At 41.1% G+C, this 22,628-nt stretch overlaps 1 long non-coding RNA gene across 2 annotated transcripts in view; it reads right to left on the minus strand.

Moving 5' to 3' along the window:
* The window catches only part of LOC310896472, a 360,334-nt gene that overhangs the window by 141,885 nt on the left and 195,821 nt on the right, over positions 1-22,628 (minus strand). Inside the window, exon 7 of one of the 2 annotated variants that reach the window (XR_014581513.1) lies at positions 20,169-20,741. The exons of the other annotated variant lie outside the window; for it this stretch is intronic. This is a non-coding gene — a long non-coding RNA (uncharacterized lncRNA). Of the gene's footprint in view, positions 1-20,168; positions 20,742-22,628 lie in introns of those variants that run through there. 2 annotated transcript variants of the gene reach the window in all.

The following is a 22,628-nucleotide window of genomic DNA, read 5'->3' on the forward strand; positions in this document are numbered from 1 at the left end:
CTCTAGAAACCATAATCAGTAGCCATAATTGATACTTCACATACCTGTAAAAGCTAAAAATGAAAGATTCAAGCAAAAATTTGTACCTGAAGGGCTTAACAGACTACTCAGAATGAAGAAGTAGATTTACTGTAGCTGGATTTTAGTCTAGCATTTGATATAGGGATTTTGTCTTACAAATTTAATTCAAATTGACTTAGATACGAGCAGAGTTACATGGACAATAAATTGGCTGAAAAAAATGTGAACAAAGAGTAATGATTTATGTTGTTGTATGAAGCTGGAAAACCATATAGTGAAATGGAGAGCCTCAATTTTCATGTGTTCAGGGGATGGGCAATAAGTACCTATATATATATATATATGTATACTTAAATATATATATAAACCTATACACACACACAAGAAATATAGGTATTCTTTCTCTCACACACACAGAGTAATGAACTGAGAGATCTTGTAAACTCCAGTGTAATACTAAAAAAGGATCCAAAGACTGAGAACAGATGGTACCTCTTGAACTGGAAGCTACTTTCAAATATTCACTAGTAAAAAATCTAGAATACAGAGGTCCAGATGGCAAAGTAGGGGTAGCAGTGAACAATACCTTAGGAATAAATTTTCAATGTTGTATGCTAGCAAGTAATACACCACGATTTGGGGAATGCATAGACTGATAGAATGATACACAACAGAGCAAGGTGAAGAGAATGGGCCAAGATGTTCCTGGAATATTGCATTCAGTTCTGTGCTCCTCAGTATCAAATACTGACAAATTAGTAATTCAGAGAGCAGAAAAGAAAGCACTGCCTAAAAGTAGTAATATCTAGGCCACAGTTCCATTGAAGTCAATGACAGGCACCTACGTACCTTTGAGGATCAGGCTCTCAATCTTGTGCAGAAGGATTTGCTTATGAAGAAAGATTAAAAGGTCTAAATATGAACAGCTCAGCTAAGCTCTGACTAAAGGGAGACGTGATAACTGCCTATAAATATTTGAAGGGTATAAACATTAAGAAGGGCGATGAATTATTTAGATTGGTACAAGGGATATAACGAGGAGTAATGGGATGAAATTAAGAAAGTGAAAATTTAGGCTGCTCCCTGACAGCGAGTTGTATTTCATCTGTGAAATAATTTACACTGAACATCATGAAAAACTTCTTCAGTGTGAGATGTATTAACCTGCTATAATAACAATAATGGCAGATGTCCCATCTTTTGGGGGCTGCTAGAATTAGATGGACCAATATGAGAAAATGAATAGAGGGCTACCTTGCATTGGCCAGGAGACTGTCTGGATAACCTGAGAAATAAATCTATACCCTCCTTCAACCTCTGAGACTCCTGTCCGCTTTCCTATCCACACCATAACCTTTGTAACCAGGTAAGAGACACAATACAGTTTTGGAAGTAGATACAGTTTGCTTGAGAAGGAAAGCATTGCACTCACTTCCAATTATAACCGTTACCCAGAAGTACAAGGCAGAACAATAACTGTCCTGAGAGAAGCACAACAGTATTTGCAATCAGTGTTAGGGTATATTAACAACTAAAGTAGTAGCAGGGAGTAGGAAGGAAGGACTTACCAGAAAATGAACTTGTACATCACAGAAATACCATTTAGGAGGCAATCTCATGCCTCTAAGATTGGCATGCAAAATTCTGCATTTTCATCAGTTGGCTTGTGTCTGTTCAAGCATGACATGCCATAAGTGAAACCCTTCTAGTTAGAGCATGACCTTGTCCATTCACAAAACACTGGAGTGTTGTGGAAAAAGAGGGACTGCACTACCCAAAGGAATGTCATTGCAACTGCAGAAAAGCAGCTTCAAAATCTAAATACTGCTTTCTTTCAATCTCTGCTAGCAGAAATCAGCTAACACTGCAGATTGCATAGTTCCCATTTCCTTTCTCTCCACGATGGATTTGCCATCATAGCATCACTATTTGTTATATCAAACTTTGGAATTAATTCAGCAAATAAGCTCTTAGGGAGATTGTAATTTATTAGGTTGCTTAAAACAAACAAAAAAACAACAACGACCAAAGAAGGCTTCAGCCTTTGCCCATATCTCAGCAAAATATGGGGAAAAGATATAAGGCAATTCTGAATGGAGAGAGATGGGAAGAGTTTTAGCTATTTGAATTCCACTGTAGGAGAAAAATGAATCCACTTTTAAATAATTCCATTACTTTTTATAGGCAATTAAAATGGGAGGCAATAATATCCAGCATATCTCAAGTATTCATCTCTAAGAAATCGATCCTGAAGGTTTTAGAGTGTTCTTTGTAGGCTTGATCTTGCAACACAGAAGACAGGGAACTGAGCAGAAGCATACCTTGCATCAACACAAACACTTAAGTTAGTAGTCATGCACACTAAAAGTCTCACATAACTCTTATTTTCACATATGTGTACATGAGCTCATTTTTAATTAATTCCCTGAACGTAGCATTTTCAACAAGGAAACTCGAAAGACTAGCATGAATTTCTAGCAGCTACAATGGTCACAAACAAGTTTTTCCTGCATTAGAGACCAACAGCAGACCTCTAATGACCCACATGCCATGCTGGAGATTTGCTAATTTTGGGGTGTCACACTTTAAGTCACAAATGTGCCTTTCTGTATCAAACCAAGCTTTGACACCTTCCCCTTTATGATAGTCAACAAATACAGAAACCACAGTATTACAGTTTAAGGACAATATCCAGCGCTCCAACCTAATTAATCCTGACTGGACCACTAGCAGCAATCTGCCTTTGGGGATTATTTTGTGTTTTGTTTGCTTTTGTTCCCCTCCTCCCTTTCCCCTTCCATTTTCACTGTTACTCTAAAGGAGCTGTGGACCCATGCCTTTTTTTTTTTTTTAATACAGGTTTTTCTTTCACAGAATTGTAGGTGAGCACAATGAGCAGGACATGACAAAGATGAACTCAGTAACATTTAGTTAAGACTATATATTGCAGGAAGAAGAGCAAGCAAACCTACTGAGAGTTTTCTCCCTATAGTGGGCGCAGTTGGGGTAATTTTTAGGTCATTCTACAGAAATAACCTGTATCTAGTGCTCTGACAATATTTTTGTAATCACCTACATGCGCATTTAAATATCCAAATCAACTACACTTGTATGAGCAAATCTTGTCCTGATTCATATTCATGCAGCCCCAGAGAAGTCAATGAGCCAAATTCCACTTAGTTGTACCAGCATTAATCCAGAGGACTTAATCGGTCTCAGTGGCTTTGCTCCAGAGCATGGAATATGCTTTAATGCAATTCTGCAGTATATAAATCAGGATGGGACATGTCTCCTGCAGTAAACAGTGAAAAAGACACTTCGGATCAATTTTATGACACTTTTACAGGTTTGCTTTCTGACTCCAAAATTTAAGAGACCATGAACAAGAATGCTCAGTAGATTTTCTTGATTTTCAAACTTTATTTTGTATTACAAACCACACAAGCAAAACAAACACCACTGCCTTGCAGACCAGTCAAGAACAGCTAATACTTTATTCTAAGGATATATCACAGAAAGTAGCGGATAGTGGAAGGGACCTCAAGATACTGTCCAACTCAACCCTTGCTCCAAGACAGTCACAGAATCACAGAATGGCCAAGGTCGGAAGGGACCTTGGAAGATCACCTAGTCCAACTCCCCTGCCAAGCAGGATCACATTGCACTGGATGGCATCCAGGTGGGGTTTGAATAGCTCTAGAAAAGGAGATTCCACAACCTCTCTGGGCAACCTGTCCCAGTGCTCTGTCACCCTCACAGTAAAGAAAAGCCCCCTCATATTCAGCTGGACCTTCTTGTGCTTCAGGTTGTGCCCATTGCCTCTCGTCCAGTCACTGGGCACAACAGAAATGTGACTGGCTCCATCACCCTGACACCCTCCCCTCAGATATTTGTACACATTAATGAGGTCTACCCTCAGTCTTCTCTTTTCCAGGCTAAACATGCCCAGCTCTCTCAGCCTGTCCTTGTATGACAGGTGTTCCTGTCCTCTAATCATCTTCGTAGCCCTCCTCTGGACTCAATCTAGTAGTTCTATGTCCCCAACAACTGGACACAGTACTCCAGCTGTGGCCTCACCAGGGCTGAGTAGAGGGGGAGGATCACCTCCCTTGACCTGCTGGCAACAATCTTCCAAATGCAGCCCAGGGTACTGTTGACCTTCTTGGCCACAATGGCACAATGGTCACCTGCTGTCCACCACTATCTCCAGGTCCCTCTCCACAGAGCTGCTCTCCAACAGGTCAACCCCCAGTCTGTACTGATGCCTAGGGGTTGTTCCTCCCCAGGTGCAGGACCCTGCACTTGCCCTTGTTGAACTTCCTGAAGTTCCTCTTGGCCCAACCCTCCAGCCTGTCGAGGTCTTGCTGAATGGCAGCACAGCCCTCTGGGGTATCAGCCACTCCTCCCAGCTTTGTGTCGTCCACAGACTTGCTGAGGGTGCACTCTGTTCCATCGTCCAGGTTGCTGATGAGTAAGTTGAACAATGCTGGACCCAGTACTGACCCCTGGGGGACAAGGGCCCTGGGCTAGCTACAGGCCTTCAACTAGACTCAACACCACTAAGCACAGCCCTCTGTGCTCTGCCATCCAGCCAATTATCCACCTCATTGTCCACTTACCTAGACCATACCTTCTGAGCTTGTCTATGAGGATGTTAGGGGAGATAGTGTCAAAAGCCTTGCTGAAGTCAAGGCAGACTGTAACTATGATGAGATGACATACCTACCTGTGATATGATGGGTAGATGAGGGGAGATCGGTGGATGTGGTCCTCCTTGACAGTCCTGACAGACATCTGTCTAACATGTTAAGTAACATCTGATAATTGAGATTATACAACTTTGTTACATAAAATCCATTTCAGTGTTTAACTATCCTTCCTGCTAGAAATCACTTAAGACCAAATCCACAAAAGGATTCTATATTTAGAAGTGGGACTAAAGCGAGATTTGGAAGTCCAGAACTGAGATCCTCAGACCACCTGTCTAGCTGTCACTAACTTCAGAGACACATCCCTTTTCCTCATTCAAAGTTCCCCAGACACCTAAGATTTGCATTTGTTCATACCACTGTTGACAAGGCTGAGTTACTCAGCATCTGGTTCATGCTTGCACCATGTTGGAGTCTATCAACATGGAAGGCAGATGGAGGAATACTTACAGGGACTTAGTCTAGAGCACATGCTCTTGGCAGCACCAGCAGGTTGAATTTCACAAACCTATAGCACCAGCTGCCACCTTCCTTCAAACTGAATAGGTTAGAGAAAGGAGGAAGAAGAAGAAGAGGCACACAGCACTCAGGCACCCCCTTTCTATCTCAATCAATAGCTGAAGGACTTTAGATCAGGATTGTGTAGAGGCATCTGCCATTTTCTTCTTCCAATTACAAAAGCACTCACCCACCACAGTGTTGATCCCATGGCTTGGTCACCTACTTACTTACACCTACTTACACTTAACGGACTTGACAATGAGCATAACAGAAGTTTTCTAAAAGCCAGTACCCACAGCTAATTTCCATATCACCAATAAAAAGCACCTCTGAAAGACCATTATTGAGGCTCTGCAAGTCACAAGGGGTCTAGAAGCTGCTTTTGGAACCTGTAGTCTTGGGAAGCATCTCACCTTTGTAACCTGCTGTGATTTCCATAGAACAGGGTTGTGACTCTTCAACAGAATGATCACTTTGAGAGAGAAGAGCTCTCCTCAGAACCACAGACCACAGAATTTTACCGTATTGTCAGCAAATTGCAGTGGCCCAGAATAATTTACCATCTAGGGATTAAGACACTCTTAAGAGAGCAGGACATGAATTTAAGCTCTCCAGACACAGCACAACTCTAAACTTGCTCCTTCCATACCCGTACTCATGACTGATCTTGTCTTCAAGCTTGAAGCAAGGGACCCCACCTTCCTTTCAGCCTGTGTGTGTGTCTAGGGTAAATATTGGTGTTTTTATTTCGTTAAAGGAGTGCCTTTTTCCTCTATTATTTTTTCATGTTTCTTTTAAAGGGCGTAGGTACTTACTATCAAGATAAATTCTAGACAGTGAATTGCAAAAAGGTTAAAGAAGCTCCTTTAAAGCAAGAGATAGCAACTTTTTATTCCACCTCCCAGAGCTGTGTTGTACAATGCTGTCTCCAGTAGGCAGCCGCTAGCCAAACCATACTGTCAGGTTTGTGGCATCTTGGTGATAGGCAGCTGATCTTTACACTCAAATCAGTCTGGAGACTGGTGGGTTTTGTCAGTCCCTATTTCTGGGACATCTAGCTTTCCCAATAAGTTGTACACAGAAGGTAGATATCTCTTCTTATGGCTCTAGATCCCAGTGCAGTTGCCAAACACCTAAAAACTTTGGTACAGCACTCAGAGCTGTAGCAGCTGATTCTGTGCATAATCTGAGTTTTTGTGCTGCATGCTATATTGCAATGAAAATTTCAGAGATAAAGCCTAACCAAGAAAAAATCTGGACTACTTAATTATTAACAGCCATTAATCAGCAGATTGATTACAAAAATGAAAGAAAATGCTAATAAAAACCAAAAATCAACATTGCTCCAGGAACTGATGATGAGTGCGCTTCTGTGTATAAAGACAGTTCCTAGCTACTCACATGAGGTGTTATTTGGCATGTTTCAAGACAGACTACTGTTTCCAGCTATAGGCCCACTATTAGCAATAAAGAGCTAAGCACCATGTGAGGAATTGGCACAATAAACACAAAATTTATAACAGGTGCATAATAAGCACTTTTGCAAAATGTTATGGACCTTCATCACACAAGTGACACGTTTATAACAACTATATACAGAATTTTGATAACCAGAGGTTTTGTAGACCGTCCACTGCATGCAAGCGGTTTTCAGGTTCAGCTATGTAAAAAGTTTTTAGTTTCACTCACAAACAAAGCCATGACCTCTTTTTTTTTTTTTTAAGACCATGGATACACATCAAAAAAGTGTTTATCTTAAATATATTTCTGCTGATTTCCTATAACTTATTTCTGCTGATCTCCCTATAACTTATTAGATATCAGATCCACGAGTAGCTTGCTTCAACTGGATATTAAGTTTTAAATCAATGCAAAGAAATTTTCTAACTTTGTGTTAGTTTTTTACCTTGTGTAAACACTATTATAACGTGACTTTTCTACATCAGTCCATCACTAACTGTGCAAAATCACCATTTGATCAATCCAGGCATTAATAAGCATTAAAGTAACCAAACTACTATTTCTCTAGTTTCACACCTCTTTTGTGGAAATTCATCAAATTATCAAGAGGAAAAAAAAAAAAAAGCCTTTGCCTTATTGATACAGTGCAGCAAAAATAGGATCAGTACCTAAAGCTCACAAGAGACTTTTGTTTCAAAAATCAAACTGTAAAAGTAAGCTTTTCTTTTGGTTGCAGTTAAAACTTGAGTCAGTCAGTGGGCAGCAAGCTGATCAATGTATCTTGAGACAACAGAAAATATTTCCTTCTTTCTTACTCACTTTGTTAATGTACAGTCAATTTGGAAGAATCACTACAGCAGCCAAGCGATGAAAAGTCCACTGAGGAATCCCTGTCCGCTGCAAAGTGAAGTCCTTGATATGACCATTGTACCCAGCACTGTCCTGAGCTCAAGCTCAGCTAATGAAGCCAAAACATCTTCCCTGTCCAGCAGCTTTTAACAACCCACAAAAAAAATAACAGTAAAAAAAAAATCCTCCTTGTTCTCTTGCAAAGCTTCTAAGTTGAAGCACTGTCAGGCTCTGGACCCTCTCAAAACTCTACAGCTGTTATTTTCCAGGAAGGAGACAGCAGCGAAGCACTCACTTCTTACAACCACCCGGCACTGGTAGCAGCTGAGGGAGCTGAATAGCTGCCAGCATCAAGGACAAATCCTAGAAACACACCTGACCTGTGGAAACATCTCATCCCTGAGGGAAAAAATAAAATAAATAATAAAATAAAATAAATCAGTGAGTGAAACGCTGATCCCACAGCAGAGGGAATTCCATCAGCCTGGCTTCAGCTCTGCCATGGACTGAGAGAATTTACTCAGCTCAATGCCCCTGGCTTTGCCCTCTTTCCTCATCTCTGTGGTAAATAAAAGCAATTGCTAATTACCTATGAAAGATAGCATGAGACACAGGAGTTGAAAACTACCTTTTAAAAGCAGACTTAAAGGAAAGGGCAAGCTATTAGCAACACAGCTTGAGGACGCACGCAGCAAATTAGACAATTACACATCTTTCCTGGACAATTGCTCCCGATTTCTGCAGTCTAAGTTTGCCAATTAAAAACAAACCAAACACACCAACAGAAAACCTTTCTACCTTAATTGTTGGCAAGAAAACCACCCTGATATGAAAACTCTGGCATCTCTAGCAGGAAAGCTCCAGCTCCACATTTCTGCTGCTGTCCAGAGGTTTTTCAAGCTACCGAATGGATAGCACACGGGGTTTTGCCATTTGCCGCCAGTGTCTTCCAGAATGATATAGGGCAGGAAAGTGACGAGGTTCAAAGAGGACTCATGTTGCTGCTTGAGAAAGCTGCCATCACAGGGGCTGAGCAAGAGCAAGGAGCACTGAGCACATGCAGGAGCAGCCAGGGGCACAAGCAACAAGAAAGATGGTAAAACCACAGCTGGACCCACCACGCCAGCAGCTGCTGGCAGGGCGTGAGCTGACAACTGCTTGCAATCTTCCTCTCAGCAGCAGATGGCTATGAAACAGATGGGAATGGAGACAGGAGAATGCCCTGCATGTATAAACCAATATAAGGAGTTTAGGGATTATTTCATCTAGACAAGGCAGGAGCATAATTTGTAGCACCAAGAAGCTCATCACTGTTAGAAGGACCTCAGTGCCCTTCTTATTTCCCAGAAACTTGTAGTAAGAGGAGTGATTTCGCCTCTAAATGCAGCCTTTGACTAGTGACAACACCATTATGTCCTATTTGTTCACGCTAGGAACTATCTGACATTCGTCCAAGACACGAACATGAGCATTAAGAGTCACTGGTTTTACAGAGGAAAGGAGAATTTGAGAGAAGCGCAGAAAGGAACAATACAAAATGTGTGAGGGTAGAGTGCAAACATGACATGAGGAGAGAAAAAAGAACAGATGTGGGTCAAGGATGGGTGAGGAAGAGAGAACAGGTCCAGAAGATAATTATGGTAAAGGTGGGGAAACAACATTAGGATCAGGAAACCCATAAATGCACTTACTGGAAAAAAGAATAAATAAAATGGAGTCATGCCAAGAAAATTAAAAGGCTTTTAAAAGCAACTGAGAAGGAAGAGGCTGCCAAGCCACATTCATCAAATATTAGACACATCCCACTGGTATTTGTTAAATGTATTCAATGAATTCTACTTGCTGCCATAGCCAACCAATTACACTCCAGCAAACATGGTTCAAGAACTACTGAGGAAATTAATCAAATAATATAACCTGCTACTAGTTTTCTAGATATGCCTCCCATTCCAGAAGTAGACTTTGCTGTTGTTAAATTTGTTAACTGTAATGAGTGTTATTTGTGGCAAGGACGTGTTATCTCTACGTAGCTGATATAGAGAATCACAGAATCACCTAGGTTGGAAGAGACCTCCAAGATCACCGAGTCCAACCTCTAACCTAACACTAACAAGTCATTCACTAAACCATATCACTAAGCGCAACATCTAAACGTCTTTTAAAGACCTCCAGGGATGGTGACTTGACCACTTCCCTGGGCAGCCCATTCCAAAGCCTAACAACCCTTTCGGTAAAGAAGTTTTTCCTAATATCCAACCCAACATATGATCCTATCAGTAGCAATTAGAACAGGATACTGGCAGCACTATAATTACCTACCATACACAGCAAACAGTATACAACCTATTCTTTCTTTCATTCTGTTAGGTAGGTAATTTTGTTCTAGTATGACTAGCCCTTTGCCTAGCAAGTGTCAACTTTTGACACCCATATTACCATAATTAAACTTCTCTGGTGCTAAGTTCAAAGTTGCAGTTACCAGCAGGTAATTTACCTCTCATCTGTTTAAATACATCAGTGCTTTGTCAGATTAGCCTTGTCCCTGTTATTGGAAGGGCATGTGATGAATTAATTTTCACCTCAGTACGTATTTGAATCAATTTTCAGCACTGTTAAAAGTCAACATCTTTTCTCCCTCACATACTGTTTTTCCATCCCAAATTGTATTACGAATGAAGTACTATTTTACAAACCGAAAAGCTAAAATTAAAGATTAAGATAAAGTTTAGATGCAAAGTAAACGATCAAATGTTAGGAAAACACCACCATTTAATGCTGTACAGATGACAAATTTATCCCTCTTGTGTATATACAGCACAATACAATCTTTAATAACACAATTGCATAGGAAGTTTCCACCCTTCCTTCAGTTAGTGCACAATCTGGATGGTGCTCTGGGACTGAATTAGCTATTCAATATTTCTTTTTATCCTCATCATTCAATGTATAGTCTCACCTTATTTACTGCATAACATCCATACGCTGCTCTGAATACCTAATTATTAATTTCCTCATGGGCTTTTCTGTGGCGCTCATCGCCACGGTATCTGATGTTTCACAAATATTAATGAATTTATCTTTGAACCCTGTAAGAAAAGAAAATAATACCTTCCATGCTTTACAGTTGAAGAAAGGTGAATAAAGACCATGGGAATTGCCTGTGACCACAGAGAAAATCCAGGAGCAAGGACAAATTTAGAGTTGCAGCTCTACAGGCTCCTGAAGCCAGCCCTCACTCTGCCATACCACACCGCCATGCTGGCAGAGGTGACAAAGACTCTCTGACCTCACTCATCTCAGTTACATCTCCTTGTGCTCAGCACAAACCCAGGGCATGCACCTGTGGCTGGCGATGGTCCAGGGAACACGGTGCCAAACTATCAGCCACTGCAGAACTTCCCAATCTCTGAATGCCGTGCTTGAAAGTATCCACCTGACTCCAGCTTTCTTATTTTGTTGCATCAGATGGAATTACAGTCTAAAATTGCTGAGAGAAAAACTGGGAGAGCAATCTATCACTAAACACTAATAAATCTCAGGAGCCTTCCGTCTGTGGTACGGGTTCACTGAATCATCTGATTTTGGATCCAGATTCTCGGTGCCTCCTGCTTCCCCTAATGAAAATCACTATGCTAATTCTCCACCTGCTGTCTGGCAGAATTGGAAATGGATTCCCATAGCTTCTTTACAACTGGTATCTCCAGACAAATACAGCTGGGGGCAAGGAGAGAAAAACTGCATCTACACATATTTGTGGAACTGAGGAGGTGGGTGGGGAAAGCCACAATTTCCATGCGTAAATTGAGGGTTAAAGTTATTATTTTATATATATATATATATTTAAATCAGAAAGCTGCTATTAGAAAAACAAAGCAGAAACACAGAAGCTTCCAATGATTAACCTAATGTCATAGTCCACTTCTAGATTTCTAAAGACTTTTTGTCCCCCTAAACACTATTATAAAGTCATATTGAACATTTCTACGTATGCAAAAGCATACCTATCAGTGTACCCTAACTCTGAGTAGTTTGGTCTCATTTTCAGCTGAAAAGGACAGATTCTCAACATAAAGTTCTTCTGCCTTACCTACTTCTGTGTTGTGAATCAACAGCAAAGTGAGTTTAACTATCCAGATGAAGATTTTGAAGTTTCAAAAAGTATTTATCTGTCACTCAGTGCCTATTTTTCAACAAAGAAAAAAAGGAAACAAACTGGGATATATCCTGACTCTGGTGACCTTGCAGGCTGCTAAGGTGACTTTCCTAGAACAAAGAACAATTTGTCCAAATGACAAATAGCACATTCCTGATCACCTCAAATGAATCCCAAGTACCAGAGCACCTAAAAAGAGTATCTTGAGTCTGGCACCAAGCACACACAGACACTTGCACACCCAGAGACCACATGTTTTTCATGAAGGCAACACATTATGCACAGTAAAGGCCACCGGGGAAAAAATACAGACACCCTACCACCACACAGAACTAAATCTACGGACTTCTTTCTCAAGCAAAAGCTTAGCTTATTTCTACACTCTCAAGTTTACTGACTCACACAGGGCAGAATGAAATCTCGAGAATTAGTTCCTCTGATAAACAGCTCAGCTTTCCATCAGTCTGACATGAAGTGCAATCACTGCTCTAAAAAGCCAAAGTGCTCTGTGATGGGGAGAGAGGAGGAGGAGATGCATCACCCAAGTAGCAATGGCTAGAGACATTTTTCCGGCAGAGACCCAGGGAAGGCATTATATCTTCACAGGGTTGCTGAAAAACATTGCTTTCAGAAACCACGCAGAGGCTTCCATGGTAGTTTTCTCTACCCCAGGGAAATTCTGCATGGGCATAACCACGCCCTTTCCTTGTACAGGCATACCCATGAGGATTGTGCTGGCACTGCTAACACGGGTCTCCCTCCCCCTTGTGCCCTAACAGAAGCATTTTAGCCGCCCTCCCACAGAAGCAAAGGCAGTAGGGTCACTGGATAGCTCTCTGAATCAGTGCTCAGCACCACAGGAAGCAGGGACAAATTCTGATTGAAAGCACATGCTGCATGGATCTCTCAAAGCGAACTGGAGGACAAATACTGCAGCAGCAGAATTGGCCTTCAAGACTGAATCAAAGCACGTGGCTGTCAGCATCAAGGCTTTCAGCAGGCAATGGATCAGACTTGGAACATTTCCTCCCCCTCTTTCATCCAGAGCATCCAAAGGCCTGACCTTAAGATCCCTCAACCCTTAGTTTGCAGTTTGGTTGCTTTTTGTTGCTGTTTTGTATCTGTGTCCTGCACCCCCCCCAAGCACTGTCAGGTACACAGCTTAAGAAACTTAACTCTCGTTTCCTCTAGGAACATGTTTTCCACTTAAGCAGCTTGGGTAATTAGAGTTTGTTTGTTTGTTTTCCCCCAGTGAGGTATTAAGTTTCTCTCATTTTCCTTCTCATCTCCACCTACTGGATTTAATGTATTTCCAGGTCAGTTCTCACATAGTTCTAACACTTTCTACTCCACTTGCTTAGGAAATTCAGCAAATACTACTCAGCCAGCTAGATCATGCTGCTTGATAGCTTGCTGTGGTCATTCATTCTCAGCTGACCCGTACATTCAAGATAAACATGAGGTAAGTCCTCTGCTTTAAAGCCCAGAATCACTCACTGGACCTGCTAAACTATTATCTTTTCAAATCAAATACTCCACAGCAGGGCTCCACCAGCTGCACTCCCTCCTGCTCTGGTCCCATTTTCAGGGATGCAGGCACCTATCTCAGTTCAAGATTTTAATTTCCCTCACCTCTTTTTTATTATTTTTTTTTTCTCAAAGACAAAACAATTTTATCTATATTACAACACTTTGTCTTAAATATCCCCTGTGGTTACACAGCCATCCCCCAAGCCATCCACTCCCCCATCCCCACTCTCTTGGCTGAGGCAGCACAGGCCACCTGGGCTTCTCTCCTCTCCCATGAGGAAGGTGCTAGCTGCTCCCGTGTCCCTCCCAGCTAGCCTGAAGCAGGGCACTCAAGGCTCTCACCCTTTCCCTCCCCATCAGAAGCAAGAGGCCAGCAAGGCAGCCTCCTTTGAACTTTTCCCACAGCCACACACACACGTACAAATCACTTGTTATGCATACATCTTTGTAGAAGGTGGAGAAAACAGCATGAGTTACAGATGACCCAAGCACATCACCTATCAGATGTCATTATAATGAAATGCCACATCAGCTTGTTAGTTGGGATTTTATTTTGCTTTCCCTCACAGACCAGAAAAAATGTTTGCTAGCAATTTCCCATTTCAAAATGTTAGAATTTTTCTTCTTCCTTTCAGCAAACGGACAACTATTCCTCTCCCTGGAAAGTTTCTAATTAAAAGTTAGGTTTCTCTCGTTCTCTTTCCAAAGTACCATAAATTATAAATAACGGACTAGTCTTTCACCCTCTCTAATGCAAAAAAATAATAAAAAAGCACACTAATATACTTTCTCCAGTTTTTCCAACTTTACTGTTAGAGGGACTTTTTATATTTGGGTTGGGAAGAGACAGACTGCTCACGATATTTGATGAAATCCCAAGACTGAATAAGTTGTGTCCCTCACCTACAGCAAGTACATTATGAAGGCAGCCGCAATGCAAAGTCCACTACACAGTACGGGCTCCTTCAGGTGACTTTCCCCATGCTGTGGTGCAGTTTGTTTGAGCACAAGGCAATATAGTGTTCATGCTAGCTTAGTCCTGGGCCTCTCTGAAGCAGATACTGCCAATCATTTCAGACCGTGTTGCACTGAATATACCATTTTCAATATGGTGTTCACAGTTTTCCAGTGAAAGTAAAGCTGAGATGACCAACACGTTTTACTGAGTAGTACAGTAGATTCCCCTTGAACTAGGCTGTGGATATAAAAGAGACAGCTAACTTCACTCTGCTTATTAATAATCTGCTTCTGTACCATACTAAGCATCATGTCTCTGAAGTGTAATGAAAGGGCTCATCTCCTTGTTTGTTTATTTAGCATGCAGCAATGAGGTTGTTGCTTACACCAGGCTCTCTCAACCCTAACCCGTAGCAGTGTCAGACCAGGGTGCTTGGGGTAGATAAATGAGCTGCATTTTACTCAGACCTGGTTCCAGGTAATCCTCTGTACTCAGACTGAGAAGAATCAAGTGAATTTATAAATGCAGTGACAGAAATGCCCAGTCAGTGAGTGTTCAGTGAGGAAAAACACTCGTAACTGCAGATGGCTCATGCTGCAGCTCTTTATTGTGCAATACCAAATTGGCAGTCTCACAAGAATGGACTTGTCCAGGGGATTTTGGTACCTCCACTTTCAAGCAACTCAGACAGAAGGGCCTTGGGGGTCACACCCCCTCAACATTTCTGTCACGCATGTCCTAAGACTCTTCCTGTCCACTTGCAAGCCTTTCCCTGACACTGTGCTGAAGGAATGCTCTCTGCCACCCTTCCCCTCTCCTCTGGGCTCCTGCCTGATTCACCTTCCCCGTATCCTCCATCCCCCCCCTCAATGGCAGGGGGCAGGTTCGTGCTCTCCTCCCTCACATCAGCACCCCTAAGTTCCCTGTCCACATGTCCTCCTTCAATGCTCTTCACACCCAGACTGTGTTTCCTATGCTCAATGATGGGACATACAAGCTCTTTTTAACCAGAGCCAAGGCCTTGGAGCCAGCCATTTAGGGAGAATGAGATTCCCTTTCCCCCTCTTCTACATCCCCCATCCCCTTCTGCCTCATGCTGTACTTCTCCACCTACCTGCCAAGCCTGCCAATGTTGTGGGTTCCCTAGCTCACATCCCTTCCTTCTTCACCCCTGCTGTTCTGGGGAGAAATTGCTCAAAAAAATCCTCGTGTGATGGAACAGTGACTTTGCTGGTTGGGGAGGGGGACTTACACTCAGCACTTTTTATATGGTGCTTCAAAAAGTTAAGACTTTTTTGTAGAATAGTTACAACATCTATAGTAGCTGTACATTGTCAGCCCTCAGATCTCTGAGAGATGTGACCTAAAGCCTTGGTTTGGCAAGTATAATTATTTACATTCAACAGGTGGCAAAACTAAGCTACAACTTGCCTGAATGTGAGTGGTTTTAAATAGAATCAAAAAATAGAAACCAAATTTCTTTTTCAATCCACAGTTTACATGTATTCCCTTAATATAAGCACCAGTTTGTCCCTAGATAAGATGTGGACACTGTCATAGAAGTGAATGCATTGTCAGAAAAAAATAGAGTTGCAGTTCTCACTGTATCTGTTCCTGCCCCATCAACACGCACAGATGAGATGTTCCTTACCCTCAGAGGGACTCCTTACTTTGCTTTAGGTAAAAGCCAGCCAGGGTATCTCAGCACCCCAGTCTAAAACTGTTCTAGATAACTGGTTGTTTTACCTGAAACTGCATTCAAATTGCTCTGCAACATCTAGTAGTGAAGACCTCCTGCACCATCCCCACCCAGTAATCCTAGAGGAGAAAAAGCCTTCTACAGCCAAAGACTCCAGCTATCTTTCTTGCACTTCCTTCTTTCTAAACTGAGAAACCCTTGATATTACTTTTATTTTTGTTGAAAGTAACAGCCATCTAGCACTACATAACATTTGAGTCGACCTGATCTTGAATTGACTCAAGGTTTTTACCTCTACTCTGTCTTGCCCCCCATCTTCTCAACAAGCATTTTTTATTTTTATTTTATAAAGAAGGGGACAGCAGCACAATAGCCCTGACAACATATTGGTTCCCAGCAAGGGAATCTGCAGCAACCTCTGACTTCTTTTGAAAATCTGCTGGTTGTACACTTTGATCTTCTATTCAGCCCATTAATTTACCTGCCTTATCTGCAATCTATAATTAGCAGAGATTAAGGAAGCTGATTGAAGTGACTTTTTTTTTTAAGAAAATAAACAAAAGGGATCAGGGGAAAAAAAAGAACTGGCAGCATCCCTCTCTGGAGAAGGTCATCTTGAAGAGGAGAAAGAGCAAAATCAATGAAGTTTGGCTCAGCAGTGATGGGAGTCAATCCATCAGGCAAACCCATGGCAGTCAGGCTTTCATAGGCACCACCTGTCCCTGCCAGTAAAATGTCACATTTCTGAATTCATTTACATAGCAAGATAGTGCTCCCCCTGGGGAAGCATTTAACAGTTTCACAGCTGTGAGAGCAACCTACTGAACAGGGAGAGAAAAGGCAGCTCCTATTCCCCACCAACTGTGGCAACTGATATTTCAAAATAATAGAGGTATGGAGCATATCCAGAGTCACACTTTCTGGATGATTTGCTTTCTTTAAGCTAGGGAACCTAGATCAAGATAACTTCACTAAAGGAATACCCCAAGTTCCTATTTTTGCATCACTAACTAGAGGAAAACATTGTACTTGCATCTCTCACACCTTCTTCAGCTGTATGGATGAATGTGACAGCGTTGGCCTCAACTGGCCATATCAAAATGAAAATTTAGCCCATATTCGCTATAATTCTAGCTGTATTCTACCAGCCTTGTTGTGTTAGGGCTGATCCCCTTCAGTTTGTTCGGAGATCATGTTTTTATTGATTGCCATTCATTGCTGAACACAGCAGCAGCACACTTCTCTGAAGTTCTCTGCTTGTCCACACCTAAACAAATTATTATTTTCTTTCCAATGCAACAGTGGAACAAACATAGTAATCTTCTCTTCCTTTCTACCTTCCATGTATTGTTGGAACATCAACAGTCATTTTCAACATAAGATAGCCAGCAGAATCTCCAGAAGTGAAAGACTTCTAGCACAGTAATTCATTAAGGAACTTTATTTTAAATGTTTTCAATTGGCAATGCAACAAGCTGGACTGAGGTATGGGAGAGCAGCTACTCCAGTTGCACCCTTAACTTTGTGTCCACTTAGGTGTACATTTGATTATTATAGACAGTTTGCAAATTTAAGATGCCAAGATGGGGGCATAACCCCTTACTTACAAATATGAAGCACATATTTAATTAAATTTGTTCCAAAGTTTTGATTTAGCAGAGCACTCAGACCAAATTCTTAAAGTATTTCATACTTCTGCTTCTTTAAAAGGTATAATTCTACCATTTGGGCTCCTCTGAAATATTCATAAACTATCATTTACCATCCAACACCACAAGTTGTCTAGCATCCCCCAGGTTCATAGGCATGTGTTAGTGATAAAAGCAATAAAGAGGTGGGGCAGTAATGACAGCCAACTTGCCAGTGCAGGAGGTTATTGCCAGTGGAGAAGGATTTAAGGGAAGAGGCTTTGCACTAAAGCTTTTAAAACAGGCACACGCATTCTTTCCGGTGACTCCATTGTAAGGTATCCAACAATGGACAGAAGAACTGGTTGGAGGGCAACATCCTCAGTTAGCTTTGTCAGAAGTGGTCAGACTGGTATCATGTCCTGCTAGCAGTAGGCACACACAGTTGCTGAAGTTCTGGCTCTAAAGTCCCTCAAAAAGGACAGGTATTGGGGAGGGGAGTCCACCTTCAAAAGAGCTCCAGAATCATCCACAGGATCAGAAAGATCGCAGAGAAGAAGCATCTGGCTGAATGAGATGCTCACACCATTCAGTGTGACCACTCTAACTCAGGATCACACCACGAGGATGGTGCAAGGTTTACCACGAAACCGAATTCTGAGCCCTCAAAATCTGTTGTTTCTTTTTGTTTTTACGTGTGTGTATGTGCATAAAATATACATTTACTTATAATAAAATTCTCATTTAATGGCAAACTCTACCTTATCTCCTTGTCTCAGTGCCCTCATTTCAGAGCTTTGTACATAACATACAGACATCTCAGGGTGTTGCAAGCGTATTGATACTTTGGTAAAAGCTCTTTGATAACAAGTATTGCAAACTGCCTTCATAGAAGTAGATAAGCAAACAAGTCATCACCCTGTTTCTAGCGTGAGACAGCAGGTTCTCCATATTCTTCGTCTTTCACACTTAAATTGTTAATCTACTTATATGGCATTTCAACCTTTTTTAATCTTCTTTAAAATTAATATATATTAATTTAGAATGCACAGCCATTGTATGTATAATCCCAGTTGGTGGAATAATTGTAAGGTACTTTGTCTTAATTATAGCACCATGATAAGGTACAGTTAAATATCCGTATAATTTTATATTGTTGCCCTGCAGGCCCTTACTTGAAGTCAACCTTTTCTTTTCTTTTCCTATTTTTTAAGCAAGACTTAATTCGTAAGCGTTAAGGAAGTAGGGAAAATTACTTCACCCTAGTCCCTTTATATTTTTTCCTTCCACTTTCAGTCTCACTTTTGAAGATTAATATAAATGAGCATAGAAAAGTGTCTCTCTAGTTAATTATGCTTTAGGGAACTTTATTCTCTCCTCCCTCCCCCAAATTCTATTTTAAGGCTCAGTCTCATTCTTCTGTTCATTAAGAAACATTAGGAAACTGTCGACTGTATCATATAGCGGCCGATGCTTCCTTTCACGCACATCTCCAGCTCAACCTGCTTTGTGTTGTATAACCCACCAAAGGCAATTTAAGTTGATAGGCTCCTTTCAGAACAAAACTGAGGGGCATCCAGTCTTCTACTTTCCTTGATTGCCAGGCAAAATTATAGTACAATACCCACTGTCTGTACCTACTTGTATGGGAGGGGCGGAGGCAGGCAAAAAGGAAAAAAAAGCAACAAAAAAATCAAAACTTTAAAAAATCTTCCAAACAACCCACATTTCCAGTGGTAGTTTGCCCTGGATCTTTCCACCCTCATCAATCCCAATCCTCAAGCATTATTTCTTCTGAAGCAACAGTCCAGCCTGAAACAAGTAATAGAGTCAGTCTCCAGTTTTCAAATGGAGCCTTGGGCTCAACATTTTATCCACAGAATCAGGAGGCAGTCCCTAATCAGATATTATCACCAGTCCTAAGCATTTGACAAAAATTCACATCCCTTTCTTCTAGCACCTTTACAATCCTTTCATGGTTGGGAAGCAGTATCTAACAGGAACTCCCACATAGTCCATCTTCAAATTTTTATTTATTTTATTTTTATATTTTAACCTTTTTCATTAAACTGTAACCCTAAGAATTCAGTCCCTTTAGGCAGTCCTTTGACTCCCTCCTTCCTTTTCAGTTCACAATGCCTCCCCAGCACCTAAAGCTATCACAGCTACCTTCCTACCTGTATCACCCCTTCCATTACTTGTCCTTCAGGGAAAAGTGAGTACATCTGAAGTTCTGTCATTTTACTTGAAGTCTGTGGTGCTAGATCTGATAATTTTGTGAAAATCCCAGGCTTCATTTAGAAAAACAATGCATGTTTTCCACCCTTACCATGCAAAATTTATTTGGAGTGAAGCAAAAAGTTAACCTAAAAAGCCTTATGGAAAATAATGTGTTAAATTGATTTATGATCCTGAGAAACTTGAGTTTGAAAACATTTCTTGCCCTTCTCCCACTCTATTGCTTCACATCCAGTAAGGCACTGATCTTTCTTTCACATAATCGCATTTCTTCACCTTTAACAATAACGCAGCTTTAGACTGGAAGAAGCCCCCCCAATCTCCACAGAAAACACTTCTGTCGCTGTGTAACAGGACAACTGCTCACAGAAAGTCAAAAGCTCAAAAGCAAAGAAACCATAAAAAATATTACAAGACAATATCACAGTAGGTTAGGAGTTTATAAAGCAGCACTACTGAAGAGCGGAGTTAATGACAGAGAGAGCCAGCTGTTTCTAGCCTTTCCTTCCTCATCTCTGAATACTTCTGGCCAGCTGATACTGTGGGCAAGAAATCTCATCAACAAACAGCAGCTACAGGGTGGAGCTGAGCATTCTTCACGCAACTAGGCAACAGGGGGCAGTAACTCCCCTGTACCTTTACTGTCACCTCTGACATAACCTTTCATTCCTCATGCACCTTTTCAGAGACAGTGACATCTTAGCTCCCGACTTCATTGCTCTGTCTTTTCACCGTGTTGCCAGCACATGGGTTGGCCTGAAGCAGAGCACAGAGAAAATCCAACTACAGGCTATCTCCACTGATTTTTCTACAGCACGAGTCCACAAAACAGCGTTGATGGTACAGCCAGTGGATCATCATGGCGTGACATGGAGGCAGAAGTGAGCAGGGCAACAGGAACACCTTTAGGCAGCACTGCAGGAATGTTAGCCAGATGCAGGAAGTCGGTTCTCGTTCTGTTAGCTAGTGTATCCAGGTAAAACATCTCCATTGCCTGAGGTAAATATTAAGTAAAAAAAAAAAGGGGGGGTGGGGGTGGGGATTAATCTCATAGATTTCAAAAATTTTATGTATATATACATTTAATTTGGAAAATGCATTTGTGGATTTGAGCTTTTATCCACTTCACTGCTCTCTATTTTACTGCTAAGTATGCAGACAACCAAGGGACAGAAAACTAAGAATCTGAAATCTAACATTGGCTTTGAATAAAGAATTTATTTATTTATTTTTGTCATCTTAGAAAAGTACTATTTACCCAAGGAAGAGTATGAGATAAAAATAACAGGAGGGATTTTTATTTGGGCAATATGTTACTTTTTGTGATTAAGTAAAAAATTGGTTAGCCCATTGTCCAGGTGTGTCAAGTATAAAAGTTTGCTTTGAGGAATGACTAATGCTGTTAATACAACAACAGAGTTGTTTTCTCTAAGCACTGAGCCAGCAGAACAAAGCTATATCATAAGCACGTATTGTCCATTTTCTCCACTACCGCCTTTCTGCCCGGAACCTCTCTGTGCTCTCTCCACACTAGTTTAAAATTACTGTGGAAAACCAAAAAAAAAACACATATACACACACAGCTCCATGCTTGGCTTTGCAGTCTTCTGTCAGCTTATTATAAAGTGGCATTTCTCTGTGATATTGGATGACATGAAAGACAGAAGGGCAATTTACTAAAACAAATAGTCCAGCAATTGATCTGCAGCAGCTGTTAAACTCCTAATCCAGGAAGAGCCTCAGTGAGTTATCAGCCCATCAAACGCTGCAGACACAGACCACTCTGCTTCCATCTGCAAAGCAGATCTGTCAAGGTAAAACATGAGCCTCACTAAGCCAGCAGCAAAGCTCCCAGTGACCTCCATGGGATCCAAAAGAGAAGCTTGAGCCCCCTAGACTCAAAGAGACAAAGCTGAAGAATATATAGGGACCACCAATTTCTTCAGTGAATGAAGAGAGGAAGCAGCAGCAATGGGCAGCTGTGGCAGAAGGAAGAATATTGGTCTTCAGTCTCATCTATTAAGTCAAACCCTGCTAATTTTGGCTCCAGCTATATCTCACATAACAGACAGAGCATACTGCATGGAGATAGTTTATATCAGCAATGAGTGATTTCACAGCATCTCCACTGAAAGGAAGGATGTTTGTTAAAGGAATATGTTGTCCATTTTGAGATTCTCAAGACCTCTGGGTTTTCCTTCCTAAATAACTGTCTGGGCTATTTAATATTGGACGGTTGGTTTGTTTGTTTTTAAATCAGCATAATGCTCTATTATTTCTTTCCAAATTGCATCTGCCCAGCCAAGACCTTAAACAAAAATCTTCAATTTTTTTTTTTTTTTTTTTTTTATGTCTACAGTAGAATTCAGGTTTCTTAGGAAGTAGTTCAGCACTTTTTTCTTTTTCATTTAATGGGTTATTAAGCTCATTAACATTCGAAGTGAGTATTTTAAAGTACCATTAGTCTACATTATGTGATAGAATTAAGCAAAGGTCTATTAAAACGAAGGTTTACCTTATTTCCTTTAATTCTCTACGGTGAACTCAAATAACAAGTAATAGAAGGTACTTGTATCAGACTGCAGTGGTGAAGCAAGGGCTGGGGGGGGGGGGCGGGGAAGTAGGGAAGAAGCTTTAAAACTTTATTTCTCAGACCCCTTTATATTACTTAAATTTAGTCATCTGTGCAAAGGGAATACCTCCTATTTTTCTTTTCACCAGTGACAGTAACAATGAGTCAAAGTACATGCCTACTCAAAGCCAGAACTTTTGTCTCTTGCCTACCATGATTTGAGAGATTTATTTGATGCTATGTTGGCTTATCTGTTGCCCACATAAAGAGGCAGGAGCAAGTCACAATGAGTAATAATTTTAATATTGA

The sequence above is a fragment of the Anser anser genome (genome assembly GCF_964211835.1).
Source record: "Anser anser genome assembly, chromosome: 3".
Taxonomy (NCBI): domain Eukaryota; kingdom Metazoa; phylum Chordata; class Aves; order Anseriformes; family Anatidae; genus Anser; species Anser anser.